The sequence below is a fragment of the Prunus avium genome, chromosome 2, assembly GCF_965620075.1.
Source record: "Prunus avium chromosome 2, drPruAviu1.hap1.1, whole genome shotgun sequence".
In the NCBI taxonomy this organism is placed as follows: Eukaryota; Viridiplantae; Streptophyta; class Magnoliopsida; order Rosales; family Rosaceae; genus Prunus; species Prunus avium.
Genome location: NC_142285.1, coordinates 1,281,297 through 1,306,367, shown reverse-complemented (window position 1 = coordinate 1,306,367; position 25,071 = coordinate 1,281,297). Strand labels below are relative to the sequence as shown.

The following is a 25,071-nucleotide window of genomic DNA, read 5'->3' as shown; positions in this document are numbered from 1 at the left end:
ATGAAAGGAATTGAAACTGACCTTAGAAAAGCCAACGGCCCTGTGAGAATTTGGCGTGGTTCACTCCAATTAATATTGTAGGACTTTGTCAGAATTCGGTTTCTAAACTCCAAACTTTGCCTTTCCTTGCCTTGCCTTTGCCTTGCTTTGCTTTGATGTGTCTTGCCTTTGCCTCACCTTTCCTTTCTTTGCCTTACCTTACCTTGACTTGCCTTTCCTTGCCTTGCCTAACTATGCCTTGACTTACCTTTGCCTTGCCTTCCCATACCTTGCTTTGTCTTTTCCTTGTGTTACCTTGTCTTTCCTTCATGTGCCTCCCCTTGCCTTTGCCTTTCCTTGCTTTTCCTTAGCTTGCCTTCCCTTGCATTTCCTTTCCTTGCCTAGCTTTGCCTTTCCTTGCCTTGCCTTCCCCTCCCTTTGCCTTCCCTTGCCTTGTCTAGCCTTGCCTTTCCTAGCCTTCCCGATCCTTGTCTTTGCCTTGCCTTGCCTTTTATTTGCATTGGCTTTCCCTTGCCTTGTCTTGCCTTTGCTTTTCTTTGACATGTCTTGCCTTGCCTTACCCTTCCCTTGCCTTGCCCTTGCCTTGCCTTCCCTTTGCCTTTCTTTCTCATGCCTTCTCATGCCTTGCCTTTGCCTTTTCTTGCCTTTGTCTAGCCTTCCCTTTGCCTTGCCTTGCCTCTCACTCCCTTGCTTGCCTTTCCTTGTTGCCTTTCTCTGTTTTTCACAAAAGCTAAATCCTACTCGTAGAGTTGTTGAGGATATATATGAAATAATAATTTCATTTCAACAATGCAGGTGTAATTTATGTGGAAACCTGCCCCAACAACTGCAAGAGGAATTAAAGAACATGATCACAAAATGGGCTTCCAGACCTCCTCGCTCGCATGAGTCTCTATATGGTTCAGATTTCTAGTATGATCTGGATGCATGTATTGGAAATCATGAGTTTGCTTGTACTAAATAATTCTGGATATTTCGTATTCGTAATATGTGTTCGGAACAAACAAAGAAAAAAAAAAGTCATGTGAAATTAGATATTATGTTTAAGTCCTTGAAAAAAGAGATTAAAAAAAAATGAACCACTGAATTCTTTTGAGAACTATAAAAGGTCATCCACAATTGCTAGCATTAATCATGCAACAGAACTGATGACTTGCCAGCTGATAATGGAAAGTCGCAAGAATAAACCTTTTATTGGTGTTTGATTTAGGGCTTGTTTGGAATTGTTTTTAGAAGAGCGAAAAGCACTTATGAAAACGTTTGACAGAAAAAGTGTTTATTGGTCAGAAAAGCGCATGTTGTTTGAATTCTCATTTATAATAGTTTGTATATCAATGTCATATGATTTATGTTACCTTCAATTTATTTCAAAACAGAGCTGCAAACTTCTCTTCATTGTCTCGTTAGACTGTTTTGTATCCAATTTTTCATCTGCATAGAATACATCGCGGACTGATATATCTCATAGCAGAAGAGAAGGGTTGTCAAGTGCAATGAGAAAAAAGACTGTAATTGGGTTTAGTTCATAATTACGATGGATACATTTTAAAAAGTAAATTTCTATACAAGCAATTTTATACTATGAAATTCAACATTCTTTGATCCTCAAAGTGTTGGCGGATCCCTATTTTTTGCTGTTGTATTTATGGGTTTAACTTTAACCCGTATTATTTGTTATAAATGAAATCCATTTTTTTTATTCTTGCCCAATGGGCTAATAACTAGAAATCATTAGAAATGGGAGGTATCGGAAAGAATTTAAATTTTCATTCCCCAATATCGCTTGTATAAATAAAATAATTGAACAAATAACTCTAGCCCAATGGGCTAAAGTGGTATTTTAGCCCTAAACCCTAAAATGATATGACAAAAATGTATATTTAAAGGGTATCGCCGAACGGCTATACTCTCTAAATACATTCGGATATTTTAAGCGTATAGCCGAACGGCTAGACTCTTTAAATATTAATATATTCGAATATTTTAAGCGTATAGCCGCTCGGCTATACTCTTCAAATATTAGCTCGAAGCTTGCACTCGCAGTCACAGCCATTTCGCTTCTCTATCAAACTCAAGCTTCGATTGGTTTTCTTCGGTTTGGGCTGCTTTGTCCTCCGAGTTCGGCACCGAAAAAAGACCCAACCCGCCTAGGAGGCCCGCCCAGCCGCCTAGCCCCCGCCTTGCCGCCTAGCGCCCGCCTAGCCCAACATCGTCGGCTTGTTGCAAATTTTGACGGAGAAAAATCTGATAGCGGAGACAGGGTCGAGTTCCAGAGCCATAGAATTGGACCATATTCAGGAGGAGATTGAGGAGGTGTCTGCCGTTCCGAAAGTGAAGGAGAAGAAGAAGAACAGAAATGCTTTGAGAAAGGGGTCGGAAGGTGAAGAGGTCCGAGCTATGCAGGTCTGCTTGCTTTTGAAAGGCGAGTTTTGATTTTTCGGAGTCTATCATTCATTTCTTGTGTTTTGTTTGATGGTGTATATCATGCTCATCTACCAGTTCTTTTATCTATCATTCATTTCGTAGAGAATTGCATGCTGGGTTGGAGTGGTCTTGGTAATTGCTTCACTTTTCAAACAACACTTTACATGAAGAAAACTACCACCTCTCTTACTACTATACCCATAAAACAGTCAAACAATATGGTAGAATATTTTCAGATATATTTCATTCTCCGAAAGGAGGTATTTATAATAAGGTTACAAACCCTAGTAGGGTTAGACTAGGAAAATAAGTGGTATCCTAATTACATAATATCTATACAAAAGGAAATAAATAAAATAATATCCTAATAGAATAGGGATATCTCGCTAACACTCCCCCTCAAGTTGGAGCAAAGACGTCACGCATGCCCAACTTGTCAAGCGAGTTGAGAAAGATACTTGTAGAAACAGATTTCGTAAGAACATCAGCTAACTGATACTCAGAACGAATGAAGGGGAAGGACACAATCTCCGCATCCAACTTTTCTTTAATGAAATTTCGATCAACTTCCACATGCTTTGTACGGTCATGTTGTACAGGGTTATGAGCAATTGCAATCGCAGCCGTATTGTCACAATATAAATCAATGGGTTTCTTAGGCCCAAAACCAAGGTCTCTCAACAATCTCCTTAACCATAGTAACTCAGATACACCATGGGCCATTCCCTGATACTCGGCCTCGGCACTAGATCGAGACACCACTTTTTGTTTCTTGCTCCTCCACGTAACAAGATTGCCACCAACAAACATAAAATACCCAGATGTCGAACGCCTATCTGTAGCTAAACCTGCCCAATCAGCATCTGTGTACCCTTCCACATCTGTATGACCATACTTGGAAAAAATTAACCCCTTGCCAGGAGTTACTTTCAGATACCTTAAAATACGAGTCACAGCCCCCATATGATCTACACTAGGAGAGTGCATAAACTGACTCACCATACTTACAACATATGCAATGTCCGGACGGGTATGGGCTAAATAAATCAACTTCCCCACAAGTCGTTGATAACGTTCCTTATCAGTCGGAACTTGATCGGGATATAACCCCAACTTATGATTCTGCTCACTAGGGGTATCAATCGGTTTACAATCCAACATTCCAGTTTCTGCAAGTAAGTCCAAAACATATTTCCTTTGGGACAAAAAAAATACCATGCTTAGATCTAGCAACTTCAATTCCAAGAAAGTATTTCAAGTCACCTAATGATTTCATCTCAAACTCAGACGCAAGATATTTCTGAAGACTCGGTATTTCTACCTGATCATCTCCAGTTACAATCATATCATCAACATAAATTATTAAAGCTGTCAATTTACCTCTGCGACGTTTCAGAAACAAAGTATGATCCGAGTTACTTTGTACATACCCAGACTTCCTCATAGATGCAGCAAACCTCCCGAACCAAGCTCTTGGAGACTGTTTTAATCCATACAAGGATTTCCGTAGCTTGCACACCATACCCTCCTTAGAGGTCACAAGGATACTCGGCGGAGGATCCATGTATATTTCTTCCTTGAGGTCACCATGGAGGAATGCATTTTTGACATCAAATTGTAACAGCGGCCAATCATGGTTAGCGGCTAAGGACAAGAGTACGCGCACCGTATTGAGCTTTGCTACTGGAGCAAAAGTCTCTGTGTAATCCACTCCATAGGTCTGAGTATACCCTTTTGCTATCAATCTTGCCTTGTAACGGTCAATAGAACCATCAGCCTTGTGCTTCAAAGTAAACACCCATCTGCATCCAACTGCTTTCTTCCCTTTTGGTAAAGGAACTAACTCCCAAGTGGCATTCTTGTTCAAGGCTTCCATTTCAATATGCATTGCATCTACCCAATTTTGATCAGATAGAGCATCCTGCAACTTAGTTGGCACACATACACTAGATAATTGACACAAATATGATGCATATGACTTAGATAAACGATGAGTTGACATATAATGGTTAATGGGATATTTGGACTTGGCATGTATATCAGGAGAATATTGTACTTTAGGTTTTCCACGGGTAGTGCGTGGAGGCAAAGAATAAGTAGACACATCACTAGAACATACCTCAGTATTACGAGTTGATTGGGGCAATGGCAGGGCAGAGGGGGGGTCTTGTATCAATTTCATCTATACGAGAGTCGCTAATATCACTGTCATGTCCTTCTGAGGAAGAGCCGAAAAATTCCAAAACATGGTCTGGCGACCGGTCGTGACATTCCAAGCGACCGGTCGCTGGACTCGAATCATCGTCGTCGTCGCGTATCGTTGCATTGCGACCGGTCGCTTCCTCTATGCGATCGGTCGTTTCCGGGCAGATTGAATCGCGACCGGTCGCTTCCTCTATGCGACCGGTCGTTTCCAGGCAGATTGTATCACGACCGGTCGCGTCTTCCATGCGACCGGTCGCTTCCTGTTCCTCCGAAATTCCTTCTTCCTTTTCAAGATTTTCCACATTTTTCACTCCGAAACTCTTCAATTCACTCCCCCTCTCCCCCTAAATTGAAGAGGAGGGGGAAACATAATAGGGTACTTCTTCATGAAATGTGACATCCAAAGTAACATGTACCTTCTGAGTAGGCGGGTGATAGCACTTATAACCCTTTTGAGTAGTAGAATAGCCAATAAAGACGCATCGGAGAGCACAAGGATCAAGTTTACTTCGTTGATGAGAGTAGACATGAACATACGCAACACACCCAAACACCTTCGGAGGTAACTTAGAGACCGAAACCGGAGGAGTATGAGCACACAACACATCAAGTGGAGTCTTGAAATCAAGAACCCGACTAGGAGTACGGTTAATCAAGTAGGCTGCGGCCAAGACACCATGTCCCCAAAGATGATGGGGAACAGACATATCCAACATCAGAGAGCGAGCAACTTCAAGTAATTGACGATTCTTCCTTTCAGACACGCCATTCTGTTGAGGTGTGAATGGAGTGGTAGTTTGGTGAATGATACCTTGATCACGAAAGAACTGGGTCAAGGTACGATTCACATATTCACCGCCATTATCAGTCCGAAATACTTTCACATGAGCATGAAACTGAGTAGAGACCATGGCACAGAAGTCAGGGAGAATAGAGGCAACATCTTGTTTATTCTTCATCAAATACACCCATGTTAAGCGAGTGCAATCATCAATAAACGTAACAAACCAACGGAAACCATTAGAAGTCACACGAGCAGGACCCTAAACATCAGAATGTACTAACTCAAAAGGCAAAGCAGCTTTATTATTACTTAAGGGAAAAACAGTACGGTGGCTCTTGGCCAGTACACAAGTCTCACATTTGAAGCTAGACTCATCACAGGAGCGAAATAAAGATGGAAACAGACGCTTAAGGTAGCCAAATGACGGGTGTCCCAAGCGACGATGCCATAACCAAATTTGCTGTTTGTCTTTGACACTGCAACGTTGAACAGTATTAACGACATGATCACGAACTGGTGTAGAAGGTAATGTCAAATAATACAACCCCCCTATCCGTTTACCATGCCCAATCACCTCGTGAGTCTTGAGATCCTGAAAAGAGCAATGGGTAGGATAGAAAATAGCAGAAGCATTAAGTGTATCAAGTAAGCGACCAACAGATAACAAGTTACAATGGATATTGGGAACTAATAACGCACGAGACAAGGATAGAGTTGGGGTGAGAGAAATGGTGCCCTCGCCAGTAATTGGAGAGGGTAAACCATTAGCACTAGTTATGTATGGGTCACGGGTGTTACTAGACAACTCATCAAAAAATTTAGCATCATAAGTCATATGATCAGAAGCACCAGTGTCAATTATCCAAGTATTGGAGCCAGTACCTGGAATTGAGTCAGAAACACGCAATTTTGCAGAAGCAGCAGCAGCACCAACAATGGAATTATCACCCATGATTGTAGCAGAAACTCAACAAATCACGCAGAGTATACAACAGAACACAGCACAGACACAAATATGGCAGATGTACGAAGACAACAGAGGCACAAACACAGTAGAAGCAGATGCACGAACACAGTAGAGGCACGAACACGACAGAGCACACAGCGGAACACGGCAAAGGCACAAACACAAGAACCCTAAAAGAAATTAGGGCACACAGTAGAACATGGGTGGGCACAACACACACAGGTCACCAGAAAGTCGGCTCTGATGCCAAGTCAAACAATATGGTAGAATATTTTCAGATATATTTCATTCTCCGAAAGGAAGTATTTATAATAAGGTTACAAACCCTAGTAGGGTTAGACTAGGAAAATAAGTGGTATCCTAATTACATAATATTTATACAAAATGAAATAAATAAAATAATATCCTAATAGAATAGGGATATCTCGCTAACAAAAACTTTGTTTGAAATTGTTGTTCTTGTTGGCAAAGGGATTGCAAAATCACCATCTTGCATTTTTCTCACAACTAGTAAGAAAAAATATCAGCCTCTCAATTTCTTTCATAGTTAGTAAAATACGGAACGGGAAAAATAAGAATAAAATATGTACGTGTTTTATTCGGCAAAATTTTGGCAAGTTACATCTGAAAAGTTCGGCCATTATATAATATTTTAATATATATTATTTTGATTCAATAATACGTGAAAATTATGTGTATAATATGTGTATATGAAGAATTTATACGTGTATGTGAATTTTGTGTGTATTATTGAAAATTTTGTATAAAAAAAACGTGTATATGAAAAATATATATGTATGTGTACAATATGTGTATTGTATGTTTGTTTTTTCACAAAACGTGTATTTTGCCCAGTCTTTAAGACGTGTATGGAAAATAGAGACTCGAGTAATGTACTAATAATAATGGATAATCCTATAAACTACTCTTATCGATAAAAGAAAATTAGGGAAACTTTTTTTTTAAAAAGGACCTACTTTAGCCGCACGGCTGTACTATTCATTAAAAAACTTTTAAATAAAAGTCCCGTGTAGCCGTGTGGCGGAACTATTTAAAGAGTATCGCCGCGCGGCTATACTCTTTAAATATATTTTATTTAAACGCACAGCCCCACGGCTATACTATTTATTAAAAAAAATTTTAAAAATCCCGAGTCAAGCCGGATGGCTATACTCTTTAATACTTACAACGTATAGCCGACCGTCTATACTAATTTTTTTTTTATATAATTTTTTTAAAAAAAAACCCTCTAAGCGCCTAGGCTAGGCGGCCCATTTTTTATTTTTTACTCGTATAGCCGTGCGGCAATACTATTCATTTTTAACGGAACACCACAGTATAGCCGCGCGGCTATGCTCTTTAAATACAATATATTTAAACCGTATAGCCGTGCGGCCAGACTATTTATTATAAAAATAAGAAAAATAGACCCTAGTATGACCGCGTGGCTGTACTATTTATTAAAAATAATTAAATAGAAAAATGGACCCTCCTAATAGCGCCTAGGAGGCAGATTTTTTATTTTTAAAATTTTTTTAAAGAGTATAGCCGCCCGGTTATACGCCACGCGGCTATACTATTTATTTAAAAACATAAAAAATATTCCACGGTAAGAACTAAGAGCACGAGAAGCACCATTGCTCAACCTGATCAACTCTTGACAATTCCTCTTGCAATAACACTGGCTGTTGGAGTTTTAGGAGTCATTCTGTATACAAGGGTATCTTTACTTGAAATTGATGTGATTTCAAAAATCATTGGACTGATAAACCTTAACTTTACCCCTCTTTGGTCCCACTATAAGTGTATTGCAAGTACCCTTCTGCTCAGGAAAGAGAGTTAACAGAGAGAGGTTACGCATGAAGCAAAACAAAAGCTTTCTAGTTTGAGAGTTTGCAAAGAAGTTTTCCCTAGAAATTTTGAAATTTTGTGGCCTACTTCCATTAGTTTATACTTTATAGTTATTAATTTGCTAGATTCAACATATCCAAAGTAGATATTGAAAAGAGAGAATTTTCACAATAAATCAATCTGAGAGTTTAATTTTTTCTTCTTTTTTTTGTGGGAATATTTGCCTTTGATCTACCTCATTCTCTTGAGTGATACTAAATTATGTTACTGCACTAATTATTTGTCGTAGAGAATTGCACGCTGAGTTGGAGTGGTCTTGGTAATTGCTTCACTTTTCAAACAACACTTTACATGAAGAATACTACCACTTCTCTTACTACTATACCCATAACACTTTGTTTGACATTGTTGTTCTCGTTGGCAAAGAGATTGCAAAATCACCATGTTGCATTTTTCTTACAACAAGTAAGAGATAATCTCAGCCTCTCAATTTCTTTCACAGTTAGTAAAATATAGAATTGGAAATTATGAACAAAATACATACGTGTTTTATTCAGCAAAACTTTGGCAAGTTACAACTGAAAAGTTCAGCCACTATATAATATTTTAATATATATTATTTTTATTCAATAATTTGTGAACATTATGTGTATAATACATGAATTTTGTGTGTATTATTGAAAATTTTGTAAAAACCACGTGTACTAAAAATGAAAAATACGTACGTATGTGTACAATAAGTGTATTGTATGTTTGCTTTTTACAAAACGTGTATTGTACCGAGTCTTTAAAACGTGTATGGAAAATGGAAGTATTATTGAAAATACATATGTACGTGTATAATACAAGTATTAAATGGGAAAATGCTAAATTCTTTATATGGGTAAAACTGTAGAAAAGTAAAAAATCAAAAAGGGACAATGGAGACTCGGGTAATGAAGTAATAGTAATGGATAATGCTCTAAACTACTCTTATTGATAAAAGAAAATCAGAGAATTTTTTTTTTTTTAAAAGGACCCAGTATAGGTTTAATAAAAAAATTAAAAATAAAAAAAGTCCCGAATATAGCCGCCCGGCTATACTATTTATTGAAAAAATTAAAAAAATTACCCTGGTATAGCAGTCTATACTCTTTGAATATTATTTTATAAAAGTGTGTTGGCTATGGATATGAATTGCTGAATTAAGTTACATAGTGTTGGCTAAGGTTGTCATCAGATCTTTGGGAAAGGGGCCTATCACTTTACTATCTTGATAGGTACTAGTTCTTTGAGCAAGCATAACCAAGTATACTTATGAGTGAATGTATAATTCTAGTTGACACTTTTTTAAGTGCTTCTTACTCCCATGTATTGAGTGAAAAGTTGAATAAAATTCTTCTAACCACATACTCGATGAATGCAGATTGGCCAAGATCCGAAACCTGTCATGCGAGACACCTATAACATGTTTAAAGGTGGGGGTGATCCAGAAAAGGTGTTGACTAAGAAATTTTTTATTTGACCAAAACCATTTCTTAGTTCAGCTAGCTAGTTGTGTAGTTCATAAGGTTAGAATTTAGAAAGGCATCTCATGTATGTGCGTCTCCCAATATATTCTCATGTGGTGGTGTTGATTGTGGAGATGGTGGTGGATGTTGAGGTTTTGGAGGTGGTGGTGGAGGTGGTGGAGGACGAGGTGGTGGTGGTGGTGATGGTGGTGGCGGTGGCGGTGGCGGTGGTTGTGGAGGTAGTGAATGTGGTGGCGCAAGTGGTGGAGTTAGATGTGGAAGTAGAGGTGGTGTCATTTTTTTAAAATGAATATTAGTTGAAATGGTCCCTCAACTATACTCGAAGTTACATTTTGGTCACTCAACTCAAATATTAGTTGCAGAGGTCACTCAAGTGGTGGAGTTGGATGTGGAAGTGGAGGTGGTGTCATTTTTACAAATGAATAATTGGGAATTTAAAAAATTCATTAAAGGTTCATCTCTGCTTCTTTTGAAAGCAGCCTTGGAAAGCAACCGAGAGTCTGCTTTTAAAAGCTGTTGTCAAAAGGCCACTTCTTTTAAAATAATTGGGATATTTTATTTTTACCAAACACCTTAAACTGCTTAACTTTAAAGTGAGGCAGGTTTCTGGCAAAAAAAAAAAGCAATCCCAAGCAATTTTATACTATGAAATTCAACCTTCTTTGATCCACAAAATGTTGGCGGATCCCTATTTGTTGTTGTTGTATTTATGGGTTTAACCCGTATTATTTGTTATAAATAAAATTCATTTTTTTATTCTTGCCTAGTGGGCTAATAGCTTTTTTTTTTTTTTTTTTTTTTTTGATCAAGTAAAGATAACTTTATTGAAACAACAATGTCAGGGTATAAAAAGTAAAAACTGGACTTTAGTGATGCAACAATGATCGGTTCATAATTGTATATCATTTTGTACCCTTCTAGCTTATGATTTGGTTATGTTTTTGAGTTAAACTTGTGTTTTTAATCATTTTTGTGTTTATCTTTCAGTTCATTGAGCTTTAAGTAACAATGATGGCATTGGATAGGAAATGATGCAATCCATGCATGTTAAGGCCTGATTTGGGTGAATGGAAGAAGAGCTTAAATACAAACTAATTTTGGCTACAGCCCCTTCCCAGCCCAGTTTCGTAGGTCAACTTCTTGGCCTTGGATCACCATGCTCTGGGGCTCGGATGAGGTGATGATCTTCATGAAAGTTGTTCCAATGGGTGTGTACTATAACATATCCAAATTTCAGCCCAATTGAACATATCTGGAGTCCTTAGCCCGTCCAACACGGAACCCTGCTTAGGAGGATTTGTAGCTTCCAGCTTTTAGCCATGTGCCTCCTTTTAGCCATGTGCCTCACCTCAGCTATAACTGACTTTGTACCCAACATAATGAGTGAAGTAGGGAGGCATTCCAGCTATGAAAGTCTAAAGGAGCTAGTTGGTACATGCTGGAGCTATTATAGAGAAAGCATGTGCATGCATGTGAAGCAAAGAGAAAGGAGACAGAGAAGAATGAGGAATGATGAGAGGCATTTTGCTTCAGCCTTTGAACGTGGGAATTGAATTGGCAGATCACTTTGGAGCTAGAGATCAGGTTTTGAGCTATTAAAGAGAAGCATGTGCATGCATGCAGTGGCGGAGCCAGGATTTTATGTGTGGAGGGGCCAATATATTAGGGTTTAAGGTTGATTTCTTTCCCAGTGTTAAGCTTGTAAATAAATAAATAACCGATTATCTTTAATTTCCTATTTTCTTAAATATACTTGTGAAAGAAAGATTTGATTGGGTGTTTCTTTTAATTTTTATTAATTATGTTGGTAGGATCTAGGACTAACTTTGCCATATTGCTAAGGAAAGAGTCTTTTAGTTAGAGGGGGAAATGTAAATCCCTCCTTCTCTTTATTGTGGGGGGCCACAAGCATTAATTTTATATATATATATATATATATTGTCCTAAGTTGTACAATGCAAAGGCAATATATATAGTACTTCAGAATTTTGGGAGGGCCAAGGCCTTTGCAGGCCTAAGCACACCTCCGCCCCTGCATGCATGTGAAGCAAAAAGAAAGAAAAGAAATGAAATGAAGTCAATTCCAGTCTCTGTTCGGCAGCCAACTTGCAAGGCCCAAAACGCACACTTCTACTGCTCCGATGGGAATACTTTCTTCATAGCAGTTGTTCCAATGGGTGTCTAGTATAACATATCCAAATTTGAGCCCCATTGGATACGTTTTGAAACCTCTGGCCTTCCTAAACCAAGTCTGGTTCAGAAAACTCGTTTTTGTTCAGCACCCAAAAGAAAACCACATGGGTTGGCAGCAAAAGGCAGCCACAACTGATCACCTTTGAACCCATGTGAAGAAAGCTTGAGGTGCAGCAGCAAAAGATGAAGGATGGTGTGGGAATTAATCATGATGTTCCTCCCTCTTAGCCCTATAAATAGAGAAGCCTTCAAGCTTCAAAACACACCCCAAGGGTGGGAGCTCTCAAACACTTCTCTAGAGCTCCCTTCCCTTCTCTCCCTCAAATTCTCTTAGTTTCATTTCAAGTTGTCAATTGTTGTAACAAAATGATTTTACTAAATTTTCCTTCAAGTTTTCAAGTTCTACTTTAATTTTATTTGTAATGTACATTCTTTCTTAAGTATTCAAGTTTAATTAGTTTCCAAGTTTCAATTATGGTTTTTGTTCTTATTTATTATGCTTATAAGTTAATATGCTAGTTTGAATGATTGATCACCATTTAGGATTGCATGCTAGCTACCTTGGTTTGAATTAAGAGTAGACACCATGCTTTAATTCGAACCAATAATTATTGTGTTTATAATTGATTATCATTTGATCGGTTCATAATTAATTAAGAGTAGACACCTAATGCTAAAAAATAATAATAATTAATTATTTGATCGGTTCATAATTGTATATCATTTTGTACCCTTCTAGCTTATGATTTGGTTATGCTTTTGAGTTAAACTTGTGCTTTTAATCATTTTTGTGTTTATCTTTCAGTTCATTGAGCTTTAGGTAACAATGATGGCTTTGGATAGGAAATGATGCAATCCATGCATGTTAAGGCCTGATTTGGGTGAATGGAAGAAGAGCTTAAAGACAAACTAATTTTGGCTACAACCCCTTGCCAGCCCAGTTTCGTAGGTCAACTTCTTGGCCTTGGATCACCATGCTCTGGGGCTCGGATGAGGTGATGATCTTCATGAACATTGTTCCAATGGATGTGTACTATAACATATCCAAAGTTCAGCCCAATTGAACATATCTGGAGTCCTTAGCCCGTCCAACACTGAACCCTGCTCAGGAGGATTTGTAGCTGCCAGCTTTTAGTCATGTGCCTCCTTTTAGCCATGTGCCTCACCCCAGCTATAACTGACTTTGTACCCAACATAATGAGTGAAGTAGGGAGGCATTCCAGCTATGAAAGTCTAAAGGAGCAAGTTGACACATGCTGGAGCTATTATAGAGAAAGCATGTGCATGCATGTGAAGCAAAGAGAAAGGAGAGAGAGAAGAATGAGGAATGATGAGAGGCATTTTGCTTCAGCCTTTGAATGTGGGAATTGAATTGGCAGATCACTTTGGAGCTAGAGATCAGGTTTTGAGCTATTAAAGAGAAGCATGTGCATGCATGTGAAGCAAAAAGAAAGAAATGAAATGAAATGAAGTCAATTCCAGTCTCTGTTCGGCAGCCAACTTGCAAGGCCCAAAACGCACACTTCTACGGCTCCGATGGGAATACTTTCTTCATAGAGGTTGTTCCAATGGGTGTCTAGTATAACATATCCAAATGTGAGCCCCATTGGATACGTTTTGAAACCTCTGGCCTTCCTACACCAAGCCTAGTTCAGAAAACTCGTTTTTGTTCAACACCCAAAAAAAAACCACATGGGTTGGCAGCAAAAGGCAGCCACAACTGATCACCTTTGAACCCATGTGAAGAAAGCTTGAGGTGCAGCAGCAAAAGATAAAGGAGCTTTCTTCACATGGGTTCAAAGGTGATCAGTTGTGGCTGCCTTTTGCTGCCAACCCATGTGGTTTTCTTTTGGGTGCTGAACAAAAACGAGGTTTCTGAACCAGGCTTGGTGTAGGAAGGCCAGAGGTTTCAAAACGTTCCCAATGGGGGTCAAATTTGGATATGTTATACTAGACACCCATTGGAACAACGTCTATGAAGAAAGTATTCCCATCAGAGTAGTAGAAGTGTGCGTTTTGGGCCTTGCAAGTTGGCTGCCGAACAGAGACTGGAATTGACTTCATTTCATTTCTTTTCTTTCTTTTTGCTTCACATGCATGCACATGCTTCTCTTTAATAGCTCAAAACCTGATCTCTAGCTCCAAAGTGATCTGCCAATTCAATTCCCATGTTCAAAGGCTGAAGCAAAATGCCTCTCATCATTCCTCATTCTTCTCTCTCTCCTTTCTCTTTGCTTCACATGCATGCACATGCTTTCTCTATAATAGCTCCAGCATGTACCAACTTGCTCCTTTAGACTTTCATAGCTGGAATGCCTCCCTACTTCACTCATTATGTTGGGTACAAAGTCAGTTATAGCTGGGGTGAGGCACATGGCTAAAAGGAGGCACATGACTAAAAGCTGGCAGCTACAAATCCTCCTGAGCAGGGTTCAGTGTTGGACGAGCTAAGGACTCCAGATATGTTCAATTGGGCTGAAATTTAGATATGTTATAGTACACACCCATTGGAACAACTTTCATGAAGATCATCACCTCATTCGAGCCCCAGAGCATGGTGAACCAAGGCCAAGAAGTTGACCTACGAAACTAGGCTGGCAAGGGGCTGTAGCCAAAATTAGTTTGTCTTTAAGCTCTTCTTCCATTCACCCAAATCAGGCCTTAACATGCATGGATTGCATCATTTCCTATCCAAAGCCATCATTGTTACCTAAAGCTCAATGAACTGAAAGATAAACACAAAAATGATTAAAAGCACAAGTTTAACTCAAAAACATAACCAAATCATAAGCTAGAAGGGTACAAAATGATATACAATTATGAACCGATCAAATAATTAATTATTATTATTTTTTAGCATTAGGTGTCTACTCTTAATTAATTATGAACCGATGAAATGATAATCAATTATAAACACAATAATTATTGGTTCGAATTAAAGCATGGTGTCTACTCTTAATTCAAACCAAGATAGCTACCATGCAACCCTAAATGGTGATCAATCATTCAAACTAGCATATTAACTTATAAGCATAATAAATAAGAACAAAAACCATAATTGAAACTTGGAAACTAATTAAACTTGAATACTTAAGAAAGAATGTACATTACAAATAAAATTAAAGTAGAACTTGAAAACTTGAAGGAAAATTTAGTAAAATCATTTTGTTACAACAATTGACAACTTGAAATGAAACTAAGAGAATTTGAGGGAGAGAAGGGAAGGGAGCTCTAGAGAAGTGTTTGAGAGCTCCCCCCCTTGGGGTGTGTTTTGAAGCTTGAAGGCTTCTTTATTTATAGGGCTAAGAGGGAGGAACATCATGATGAATTCCCACACCATCCTTCATCTTTTGCTGCTGCACCTCAAGCTTTCTTCACATGGGTCAGTTGTGGCTGCCTTTTGCTGCCAACCCATGTGGTTTTCTTTTGGGTGCTGAACAAAAATGAGTTTTCTGAACTAGGCTTGGTGTTGGAAGGCCAGAGGTTTCAAAACGTATCCAATGGGGCTCAAATTTAGATATGTTATATTAGACACCCATTGGAACAACCTCTATGAAGAAAGTATTCCCATCGGAGCAGGATAAGTGTGCATTTTGGGCCTTGCAAGTTGGCTGCCGAACAGAGACTGGAATTGACTTCATTTCATTTCTTTTCTTTCTTTTTGCTTCACATGCATGCACATGCATGCACATGCTTCTCTTTAATAGCTCAAAACCTGATCTCCAGCTCCAAAGTGATCTGCCAATTAAATTCCCACGTTCAAAGGCTGAAGCAAAATCCCTCTCATCATTCCTCATTCTTCTCTCTCTCCTTTCTCTTTGCTTCACATGCATGCACATGCTTTCTCTATAATAGCTCCAACATGTACCAACTTGCTCCTTTATACTTTCATAGCTGGAATGCCTCCCTACTTCACTCATTATGTTGGGTACAAAGTCAGTTATAGCTGGGGTGAGGCACATGGCTAAAAGGAGGCACATGGCTAAAAGCTGGCAGCTGCAAAACTTCCTGAGCAGGGTTCAGTGTTGGACGGGCTAAGGACTCCAGATATGTTCAATTGGGCTGAAATTTGGATATGTTATAGTGCACACCCATTGGAACAACTTTCATGAAGATCATCACCTCATCCGAGCCCCAGAGCATGGTGATCCAAGGCCAAGAAGTTGACCTAAGAAACTGGGCTGGCAAGGGGCTGTAGCCAAAATTAGTTTGTCTTTAAGCTCTTCTTCCATTCACCCAAATCAGGCCTTAACATGCATGGATTGCATCATTTCCTATCCAAAGCCATCATTGTTACCTAAAGCTCAATGAACTGAAAGATAAACACAAAAATGATTAAAAGCACTAGTTTAACTAAAAAACATAACCAAATCATAAGCTAGAAGGGTACAAAATGATATACAATTATGAACCGATCAAACAAGAGTGGCCTCGTTAAAACCTTGCCTTTAAAAACCCCCATATGGAGGAAAATCCGGTCAAGGAAAAAGAGTACCACAACATCACATCCAGTATAAAATTAAAAATAAGAGAATAACTTGTCATTGGCCAAAACATCAAAAAACCATAAATGACCATCCTCTAGCCAAACTTGAACTTCTTGAGACAGAAGCACCTTAACTCTCTTAGGACCCGTAATCTCCGCACCCCATACCGGACTTAGTAGGATGAGCCCCCAAGGGAACAACAGTATTGGTAACATCCGACAAGGGAAGATAAGATTCAACCCCACTATTCAGTCACGGAAATCGCTTCCAATAGCCTCGACCAGCAGGAAGATATTGTACTTGGCTAATCACCACCGAATTGGAAGGCACACCACCAAAGGAATAGACTTGGAAAACCTGGATAAGGAATAGACGAAGGACAAATTTGACTTGGGGAAATCAGCACGAACAAAAGAAACTGAAATCCCAGAGGTACCCAACCACAGTTTTGAAAACACCATTAGACCTGGCAATATTGCACACGACCCGTTAACACGACACGAATTCGCACGAAATTATCAGTATTTGGGTTGAGCTTAATGGGTCGGGTTGACAACGGGTGAACCCGTTAGCCACCCGTTAAGCTAACGGGTTGGGTCGGGTCAATTCGCGAATATTCGCATCCACCCGTTAAGGAGGGTAATTTGGTAGTTTTGCTAAATGTGTTTTTAAAAAAATATCCGTCTCCAACTCCAACACCATTCCTCTTTTTTTTATATTCCTTTTCCATCTTTCCTCTTTCTCTCTCCGTTTACTGTCTCTCACCTCCCACTCTCTCTTTTCTTCTTCTTCTTCTCTCCATCTCTTTTTTATTTTTCCTTTTCTTCTTCCTCATTCCGTCATTCTCCATCTCTCTTTTGTTTTCTTCTCTTCTTATTCGTCTTTTCCTCTCTATCTTTTTTTTTGGATAAATAATCTAATCTAATCTAATCAACCTTTTTTTTTTCTCTTCTTGTGACCTCCCACTCTCTTCTTCTTCTTCTTCTTCTTCTTCTTCTTCTTCTTTCCATCTCTTTTTTCTCCTTTCCTTCTTCCTCTTTCCGTCATTCTCCATCTCTTTTTTTTTTCTTCTTCACTTTTTATCTGCATCTCTCGTCTCTTCCTCTCTGTCTTCTTTTATATATAAATAATCTAATCTAATCAGCCATTTTTTTCTCTTCTTGTTTTTCTTTATGTAAGTTTTCTGGATGGTCATGAAAGTTTTATTGATGGTGTTTATGAGATGGAAATTGAGAGAAAAACGAGAGAGACAATGGTTGCTGGCTATGTGTTTTTTTTCCTTTTTTTTTTTTTGGGTTTATTCTTAATGGGTTAACGGGTCGTGTCGGATATTCGCGAATAGTAACGGGTCGTGTTTGGGTCTAGTATTTGTCACCCGTTAACTTAACGGGTCGTGTTCGTGTTAACTCGTTAAGAAAACGGGTTAACCCGTTAACGACCCGAAACCCGCTAAAACGACCCGTTTGCCAACTCTAAACACCATGATGATAACAACGAATAGAGAACACTTTGCTAACCAAACAAAAACGAAAGTCCGAACGCAAGTCCACCAGCACTAACAGAAGAAATCGAGGAAAAAGGATAAAAGCCCCGAAGACTAAAATCCATGGGTTGGACAAAAAGTAAACTTGGCAGAAAAGCTCCAATCCAACAGGCTCAGAAAACTGGGCCTCTAAAAATAGAATAAGGCAAAAGAAAACCACGTGACTGATAACTGTTTGATGTTATTAGGAAGAACGCTACAACCACTAGTAACTGACTTAATACCAACCGTCTCAACCGATGGCACATCCACGCCAGAGAAACGAACAGGAAGGCGATGATCACCAACATCCATCGTGTCCTCCATGACCGCAAACAAGATCAGACCGATCCCGAGTTTGTCTTTTAGGAAATCTTGGACCACCAAAAGGCTCCAAAGTAGCGTGCCAAATGCTAGTTTAAGGTTTCACTCCACCCACACGAAGATCTAGAGAAGGCCGGGAGTAGTCCAGCGTCCGATGTTCCAAACACCCACAATCATGACAGAGTTCAGGCAGACGCTCATAAGTGAAATCAACCCATTTGACACCAATATCGGAAAAGGAAATATTTATACCCCTCCAAAGAGATTGGGTAAAATTAACTCTCACTCTGACCCGCAAGCATCGACCCACACAATCTCCATCATCTCTCAGAGCCACCTCAACAAACAAAAATGAAAGTCCGAACGCAAGTCCGCCAGCACATCAATATCATCACTAAAGCCCTCATGGTCCTGCCTAGTAGTCACTAGAGATTGCGAAAGAGCATACTCAATAGACAGCAATCTACAAAACTTAAAAAGGATATAAGTAATAAAAAACAAAATCAACTCCCAAAAGAAACAAACCTACCAGAGCTCGGCTGTGAAACAAAGACATAGAACAATAACAAACCAGAACAACAAACAAAGTAATCAACAAAGTAAGCAACAAAGTCACTCTGCCCCAGAAGAGAGAGACAGAAATTGATTCTTCACAAAGTAATCAACAAAATCACTCTGCCCCAGAAGGGAGAGACAGCAATCAGGTACTGCCTTTAAACCTGAACCAAGAGCGGCCATCTGGCGGGGAAGGAGCGGATGAGACATCAGAGGGGAAGAAGAACTGGGTTTTAATGTACTTTAGCCCTAAACCCTAAAACGATATGACAAAAATGTATATTTAAAGGGTATAGCCGCACGGCTATACTTTCTAAATACATTCGAATATTTTAAACGTATAGCCGGACGGCTAGACTCTTTAAATATTAATATATTCGAATATTTAGAGTATAGCCGGGCGGCTATACTCTTTAAATATTAACACGAAGCTTGCACTCGCAGTCACAGCCATTTCGCTTCTCCATCAAACTCAAGTTTCAATTGGTTTTCTTCGGTTTGGGCTGCTTCGTCCTCCGGGTTCGGCATCGAAAAAAGACCCAACCCGCCTAGGAGGCCCGCCCAGCCGCCTAGCCCCCGCCTAACCGCCTAGCCGCCTAGCGCCCTCCTAGCCCCCGCCTAGCCCCACATCGCCGACTTGTTGCAGATTTTGACGAAGAAAATTCTGATTGTTAGAATTATTGGGTCTTAGTCAGTGAGTTGGTGTGTGGAGTCGGTGGTTTGGTTTCCCAATTACTGTGGCTGTTTATTTTCCAATGTCTCTAAGTGTAATAGTCTATATTTAGTGTGGCTCTATTCCTATATACTGTAGATGTCGTATGGTGCTCTTTAAGCAGTCATAAAGAATATTAGCTAAATACTTGGAGGTCAGAATATTAGCTAAATATTAGCTAGTTCCAGAGCCATAGAATTGGACCATATTCAGGAGGAGATTGAGGAGGTGTCTGCCATTCCGGAAGTGAAGGAGAAGAAGAAGAGAAGAAATGCTTTGAGGAAGGGGTCGGAAGGTGAAGAGGTCCGAGCTATGCAGGTCTGCTTGCTTTTGAAAGGCGAGTTTTGATTTTTCAGAGTCTATCATTCATTTCTTGTGTTTTGTTTATGATTTAGTGTTGTCTTTGAATAATAAGATGGTACTTTTAAATTTGGTAAATTGAAAACTGAGCAGCATACAGTTTATTACAACTTACAAGGGGGGTATTAAGTTTCTCTTTAGTATAGAAAGTAGTTAACTTTTGTTTCTTTTCTTTTTCTGTAACTGGGTTTGTGTGGTTATTTCCTTTTCTATAGTATTCGCTTCGTTTTTGGATGTAATATTTGTGATTTCGACTTGTTCTAATATAATGTTCCTGTTATTTGACAGGAAGCATTGCAAAAACTAGGATTTTACTTGGGTGAGGAAGACATGGAGTTTTCCAGCTTCTCAAGCGGGACCGAACGTGCTGTCAAGACTTGGCAAGTAAGTTTCAATTATCATTAGATGTTACTGTGTATAATGCATGAAGAGTAAAATTTCAGAATCACCAAGTTGAACAAAAATTTCACAACGCAAAATATATATGTTAGTCAACTTGTAATCTCTTGTTTGACAGGCCTTCTTAGATGCCCCTCAAGATGCCATAGTGACTGCAGAACTTCTTGAACAATTATATATGGTGGCACAAATTGAGGGTCTGGATAACAAAGGGAGTACTCTGACTGCTACACAAAAGGTATAGGTATAGCCTTTTGACGACATACCATTAGCCTTTATTAAGTGGAAGCCATTGATGTTTTAAGTTTCAGTACCAATATATCGTTCCTCACTTGGAACTGAACATAATGGTTTGGTAAGTCATTACTTGCATTCCGCAAGAGGAGCCAAAAACTCATTTGATGGTTCAATTTGAAGTGAACTAAGCCTTCATTTTCTTCAACCAGATTGTAAAGAATTGTAGCAAACAGTACTAAGTACCAACCAAGAAGCTCTGTTACTTAATTGAGAAACGGACCTGAAGCTCCGACTCTATTTTCAGTAACTCAGACATGAGGTTTCTTGGTTCCAGTTCATGAGACAATCACTTAACATGCAAATAAATACGATATGACAATGACGTAATGTGCTGTGGTAACTGGTAACACACCGTAACTTATTTTGGATACTAATAAATGAAGCTGATTATATTGGTAAACTGATTTTCTTCTCCTGGTTAGCCTTGAGCTAGCAACATGATCATGTTTCTATAAGCTATAGCGAACCACTACATAGGCTGAAACATCGTAATTCTTCTAATGGTTGCGTGGGTTCTGTTGTTTAGGAAGATACAAATGGAGCTGCAGTTACTTCTGCAACAGAAATTTCAGAGGTCCAGAAAACACTTGTGAAAGAAGGTGTTACAGAAGTAGAGGTGCTAGTCCTCGAGCAAAATTAGAAACAAACACAAAAAAACAAAACGAAAAACTAACTAAACCACTTTCGCAGGTAAACTCGATGGCACTTAGCATGTGCCACAAGCCGTTAAACCTCTAGGTGTCCCTAGTAGGAGGAGTTGTGTCTCCTGAGGGTTTACCAGTTACGATACCCACAAACGTTTAACTGCAAAACAAAGTCGTTAAAGGCACCACTTTAAACAAGCTAATAAAAACCAATGCATGCCAATCACATTTGCATCACTAAAGCTATGCCACTTTGAGTATAATTGCATCATGGTGTAACGTGTAATACCAAAAGTCATAACTTCCAAGCTTAAAGATAACCACACTCGAATGCCATGGAATTATTTCGCCTTGACTCTATCCCTCACCGGATATCACTCTATTTTTTCTCTCGGAATCCTAGGCTTACACTCAAATGTCACATATGTGTATGAAGTTATGTAATGGAAATCAAATATTAACACATATGCTTAGCTTGAAGAATGGAAATTTCTGAAAATAATGTCTCATGAAAAGAATCAAATACTAAGAACTAGAGTACATACCTCACCTCCAAGCAAGATTTCCCAAAAGATCAGTTAGGTCTTCTACTCAGGTTGTAATGAAAGGCTAGGCTTGGGGTATGAAAGAAAGGAAAGGAATAACAAAAACTTAGGACATACCAAAGCATTATTCATGATCACATACACGGCCAGCTCCTTTTGACATTTTGTAGTATTCAGCGTCCAGGAATTGTGCATATTTCCTACTCCATTTGGAGTGATTTTGAACTTTTACTCTTTTGAATTGCAAAATACTTTTTTTTTTTTCTTTCATCTTTTCTTATATTTTTTTTTTCTTCTTCTTGCAATTTTGCACAAACACCTCGGTACACGCCAATTCTTTGGTGTAGAGCTCAACCTTCTTATTTTCATCACTTTGGCACATCCTAAGCTATAAGGTATGGCTTAGAAACGGGTTGTATAGGTCATAGATAATAAGGGTGGTGAAAGAAAGGCTAAGTGTTTGGTTACAAAGGGGCTAATGACGCACACAAAAGGGTAGGATGAAAGGTCTTTTAGAGGGTGAAAACATGCATAGCCTAACATCATCTCTCATGGTCCATCCAACTTGGAAGCGACGCACCTACAAAAATAAGAGAATTCTTTAGTATCCAATACAAACCTAATGAGAGCAAACTAATTAAGAACAAAATCGAAGAGTGTTTAAGAAATTAATATAACTATAAATTAGAAATTAATAATCAGAAATTAATATAACTATAAAAATTAAGTATTCATGGTTAGGCTACATCGTAGCCCTAGCAAGGATAATTAGTTCATGACAAAAGAAAAGATAAACAAGAGAATTGTTGTCATAAAACCAATTTGGCAGATGGACTTGATCTTCCGAGTCTCCACAGGAACACCTTCGAAAGCTCCTCAAGTAGTGCAGCAGCAAATCCTTGGCTCTCTCTGATGTTTCTCTGGGTGTATGAATGTTGGTGGAAAAATATGGTATATGGGAGGATGATCTGAAGAGATCCTTAGGGTGATCTTATATAGTGTAAAACAACTAAACCCTACTCTTAAAAGGTCTGGAAAAACTCTCCTAAAGCAAAACAAAATCCCAAACAATTAAGGAAACAAATTAGGAAAGAATCCTTCTTTGACTTGGAAACACGTCAGCCAACTTGCACGTACACTTTGGGGTCATTCCACTTCCTAGAAAATTCTGGAAAAATATGAGAAACGTAGCTTTATGTCTAAGCTTTCCAGGCATATATTACACGCCACTAGGAAAAATCGGAAAGGTGTTCAAATCTTCAATCTTCCACAGCAGTGCAGTTTTGACGGAATTTCAACTTAGGCTGTCTTGACTTGCAAGTCTGGAGCATTTGGCTTGGTAGAAAATTATGAAACTTTGATACAATGATCTTCAATGTCTTAGCTTTCTTCTCCAATTGGCCTTGCGCTAAAATTCATTTGAAAAGTCGATTTTCAGTCGAAATCCTTCCAAGAGTGCAGAATAGCTGAAAATAAGGAAAGTAAGGTAATAATGCTATTTTAAATTAACTTTCCCTACAAAAACCAAATAAAAGAGATATAAAAATATAGTAAATAATGCACTTATCAAGAGGTATCTGAGCATCGTGTTTTTCTCCTTGGAGAGAACCGCTGGGAAGATTCTTCTAGACTTAGCAGGAACCAAAAAAATAGGAGGTGAAAGCAAGACAATGAATACCACAAGAAGGTGTCTTACTTGTCGAGGGGAGGGTCGCTTATTGTGCACAGGTACCTCCTGTCTGTCTCCCGTCTTAGTCACTGTATTCAAGTTTATAAACCATTGCCTTGCTACGCTAAAGTACTCTAAATCCACTCATACTATGTATTTGTATATTTATTTTGTTTGATCTGATTTTTAAATATAATGTTGAACACCAATGGCTTTGATGATGATATGCATTAGTTTTATTTTTGTACTTTTGCATATTTTGTTTCAACTATCCTCAGTCCCCTTGGTAGCTTATTTGTATTTCTTTGTTGCAGAATGTGATGGAACAGGTTAGAGGTTTCAAACAGAGATTAGTATTCTCATTTTCGAGCATTATCCATCCAGGATGAAGTTTTAATTATTTTGTTAAATGACAGCAGTTCTTGGATTGGGTGGAAGAGGGAGCAAAATGTCCATATTGTGAAGGTCATGGGTTTACAATTTGCGACGTATGTGAAGGGGCAACAGTAGCTTAGGTATGAAAATATCTTCCCATAAAGACGTGCAGTTTTATGCTTTAGTAGTACATGTGTTTAATGGTAGTTTGCATTTATAAACAAATGCAGAAAATCATATTTATATCTACTGTTTATTATACAAGTAAACGGGGTCTAGCTCAGTGGAAAAGGCCAATGACTTGCAAACCAGAGATCTCATGTTCGAACCACGACATCATAGTTGTGTGTGTGTGTGAGAGAAATCTCCCTCCCCTTTAGACTATTGCTTGTACTATAAAAAATTTATAAAAAATTTATAAATAAAAACAAGTTGACGTTGTACTTGGAAATTAAAGAGAAAATAAAAAGGGGAGTTGCCAATCGGCAAATTTAATACTTGATCAATAATTCAACAGACCAATTGTTATGAATACACACTATCTCCTCGTGTAATGGAAGGCAAAGCAAGGCCAAGGGTTAACAATTTTTGGCATGGAGTTACTGTGCTCTTTTCCCATCTCTCTGTGATTGTTGGCTGGGGTAACAATTTTTACCTTAATAAGATGAAAACCAAATCCAGCATGAAGTAAGTTAAGTTAACCATTACTCGATAGGATGTGCTAATGCAAATAATAAACCCAGAGATTTGACATTTAACTATTATATATATATTCTCATTTCTTTATATGGTATTCTAGGAATTCTTTAAAAATTATATAAAAAAAAAATTAATCTATTCGAGCATTTTGAGCACTAATATCGCTTGTATAAATAAAATAATTGAAGAAATAACTCTAGCCCAGTGAGCTAAAATGGTATTTTAGCCCTAAACCCTAAAATAATATGACAAAATTGTTTATTTAAAGAGTATAGCCGTTCAAATATATTCACATATTTTAAAAGTATAGCCGCGCGGCTATACGCCCTTTCAAACTATAGTACATCCGAATATTTTAAAAGTATAGCCGCACGGCTATACTCTTTAAATATATTCCTCACAAACACGAAGCTTGCACTCTCCGAGGAATGTGATGCGTGAGTGAAATGAAGGGACAGATAATAGAACACAAAGCTTGCACTCGCAGTCACAACCATTTCGCTTCTTTATAAGTGCTTCCAAGCTTCAAAGACTCGGTCTTTAGCCTT

At 38.6% G+C, this 25,071-nt stretch overlaps 1 pseudogene; it reads left to right on the top strand.

Annotated features, from left to right (window-relative positions):
* On the top strand, nucleotides 1-23,984 carry LOC110773096 (protein disulfide isomerase pTAC5, chloroplastic-like; annotated as a pseudogene).
* Nucleotides 23,985-25,071: the final 1,087 nt, after the last annotated feature.